This window comes from Chanodichthys erythropterus, chromosome 17, assembly GCF_024489055.1.
Source record: "Chanodichthys erythropterus isolate Z2021 chromosome 17, ASM2448905v1, whole genome shotgun sequence".
NCBI classification, from domain to species: Eukaryota; Metazoa; Chordata; class Actinopteri; order Cypriniformes; family Xenocyprididae; genus Chanodichthys; species Chanodichthys erythropterus.
This window is the reverse complement of record NC_090237.1, coordinates 22,775,059-22,778,211: the sequence shown is the minus strand read 5'-3', so window position 1 is coordinate 22,778,211 and position 3,153 is coordinate 22,775,059. Positions and strand designations below refer to the sequence as shown.

Here is a 3,153-nt window from a genome sequence, read left to right as displayed (position 1 = left end):
CACTTTTGTCTACTATTTTACAACACAAGCCTGAACTTTTTTAATGTTTTACAGAAAAAGCTTATTTGACATATTGGTTTAGGCCATTGAGAACTTGGTTCAGAGAATGGAGTTTAGTGTTCTAATAATTGTGAAAAAATTTAGTATACCTTTAAGGTTATATGCACCCTTTAGAAGTAAAGTCAGGTGCACAGTTGTACCGCCCTAGTGTAGAAAGATCTGATTATCCCTGGAGCCGTGCGTCAGCTGTTTTACGCCATTCCCATCTATATAAAATTGTCTTTTAACTGCCATATATCTGTGTTCTCTGTGTGCCTTTTCTCAAATTTTTTTAACCAGTTGATGACAGACTGATTCTGGAATTCTCTAACAAAACTCCTTTGGTTGATTGCATTATCAAAATCGTCTGCTGTTTTCTTTTGGAAAATGTTCATTTCCATTTAAACTGTAAATTATGTATTGTGTACATACATAACTCTAAAACTTTCCCAAGCACTTTAACTCATCATGCCAGTGGGAAACTTTAGCTTTGTAAAGGATTTCATCATAGTTGGCTTTCCTGGACTTAAGCCTCATTACTATGGCCTTGTATCAGCACTTCTGTTTTTTTGTTTATGTGTTTACAGTGGTGGGAAATGCTGTATTTTTTACTTTGTTTGTAATGACTAAGGGCTTTCAGAAACCTGTATATTATTTCATTATAAATCTTGTTGTGTGTGATGTACTATTCAGCACCATAACATTACCAAAGATAATTAGCAGGTATTGGTTCCAATATGGAACTATTTCATTCTTGGGCTGTTTTATTCAGATGTTTTTTGTGCACTATTTTGGCTCGTCACTGCATGTTTGTTGGCAGTAATGGCTATAGATCGCTATGCAGCAATCTGTTTTCCACTTAGATATCATAGTATCATGACAAACAGAAATGTATTCATTTTGATCCTGGGCTCTTGGATGTTGGGTTTGATAGGCCCTTTGATGATGGTCATTCGAGCTTACCCTCTCCCTTATTGTGCGAGTAACGCCATTGTGCACTGTTACTGTGATCATATTACCAACACTGGCATGCACAGATAGAGAAGAATATAGTTATCCAGCATTCATTCATGCTATGATAGTACTACTGTGGTCTCTTGCTGTTATTGTTTTCTCTTACTGCGCCATCATTGTGGCAGTTTTGCGTATATCGAGTGCTCAAGGAAAGATGAAATTATTTATCAAGCAATATTAATATAAAGTTCAGTACTGATTTGTGATTAGTCATTATAATGATGTATAGTCTTCTACCACCCATGATCAACCCGCTTATTTATTGTTTGAGAATAGAAGAGGTAAAGAAGGTTTTAATCAGACAAATTCAAAGGAAAAAAGTAGACCTCAGTTGTACCTATTTTTTTTTTTTTCTGTAGCTTTGTAGATGTTTATTTTATGTTCAGCTCATCAGCACCAACATGCATATTATTACATTTTTAGTCCCATCTGCCCTCCTGTTACAACCACTGGTTCCCGCACTACACTTCCCAGCATTCCCTCTGCCCTGCACCTGCACATCATCACCATCCCACGCACCTGAAGACTATCATCATCATTAACACTCATTTGGACTTGTATATAACCACTCACCTTTCCCACATGTCTTTATGAGTGATTGTTGTATGTTAGTGTGTGTGTGTATATCCTGTATTCTTGTATGCTCCTTCGGATTAGTGATGGCGAGATGAAGCCTCATGAAGCATTGAAGCTTTTCAGCCAAGTGGTTCACAAAAGGGTTAATTTCTCGAGGCTTCATTTGCTCACGATACCACCTGGTGGCCAAAGAGTGTAAAACAAGTAGATACATTACAGATGACCTGATGTGATCTGTGATAAACTGTATTTTGCGGCAGTTATGGCTTAGAAATAACGGTGAAGAAAAAATAAATTTCCAAAAAGACTTTATTTGATTTATTTGAATGTAATGTGTATTTTCTGGTTGTATATAATGATTGTATTTATAACTGTGTAATAAACGCATTGGCTTCATATGAATGGGGCTATCAAATGTGTGTAAACAAATTCTTTGGTCATAACAGGCAGGAGGAGCGATATTATTATTCTAAAACCACAAATTCTGAGGGGATCCCATGGTTTATATGTCTGCCAAAATGTCGCACCAAGATTTGAACATCCAGTCGAACCATTCGAATCAGTCAGGTAGAAGCGAGGCTTCGAACGTCATCAATGATGTCACTGATCTAAAGCGATACAAGCCTCGATTCGCGCTTCACTGAAAGCTTCTGCGATTTCTCGACACACTCTCCGAAGCCTCAGCACAGACCTTAACATCACTACCAAAAACCTCTGCACGTAATAACCTAGAATACTGTCTAACACTTGATGGCTGCTCTGTTAAGTCGTCAGTTAGGAACCTGGGTGTGCTCTTTGTACCAATCTTTCATTTAAAGGCCATGTTTATAGCATCTGTAAAACCGCATTACGTCTTAAAAATATATCTTAACTACAACATATGCTCTCAATGACAAATGTGGAACAGTTAGTTAATGTGTTCATGACCTCAAGGCTAGATTACTGTAACGCTGTACTGGGTGGTTGCCCTGCTCACTTGATAAACAATCTACAGCTTCTACAGCTAGAGTTCTTACTAGACATTGTCGACACTGCATTGGCTTCCTGTTAAACATTGTATATATTTTAAAATCTTGCTAATTACTCCCCAGTACCTGAGCGTTAGCATTATCGTTCACGTCTATTGCGATCTCAGATTTCAGGCCAGTTGAAAATAATACCTAGAATATCAAAATCAACTGCAGGCGGTAGATCCTTCTCCTTTTTGGCACCTAAACTCTGGAACAAACTTCCTAGCATTGTTCGGGAAGTAGACACACTCTGTTAGTTTAAATCTAGACTAAAAACGCATCTCTTTACCCTGGCATACACATAACACATTATCAATTGATGTTTTCAAATCCTTTATAGGATTGTTAGGCTGCATAAATGAGGTCAGCCGGAATTGGGAACACTTCCTATTACACCAGATGTACTTGTTACATCAGAAGAAGGATGGCATCTATGCTAATATTAGTCTTTCCTGAGGTTTACCGTAGTCAGTGTTGGGTAAGTTACTTCAAAAAAGTAATTAGTTACTAATTA

The 3,153-nt window shown here is 37.5% G+C and overlaps 1 pseudogene; it reads left to right on the top strand.

The window, feature by feature from the left end:
• The first annotated feature begins 507 nt into the window (after positions 1-507).
• Positions 508-1,576, top strand: LOC137004184 (olfactory receptor 6N1-like; annotated as a pseudogene).
• Positions 1,577-3,153: the final 1,577 nt, after the last annotated feature.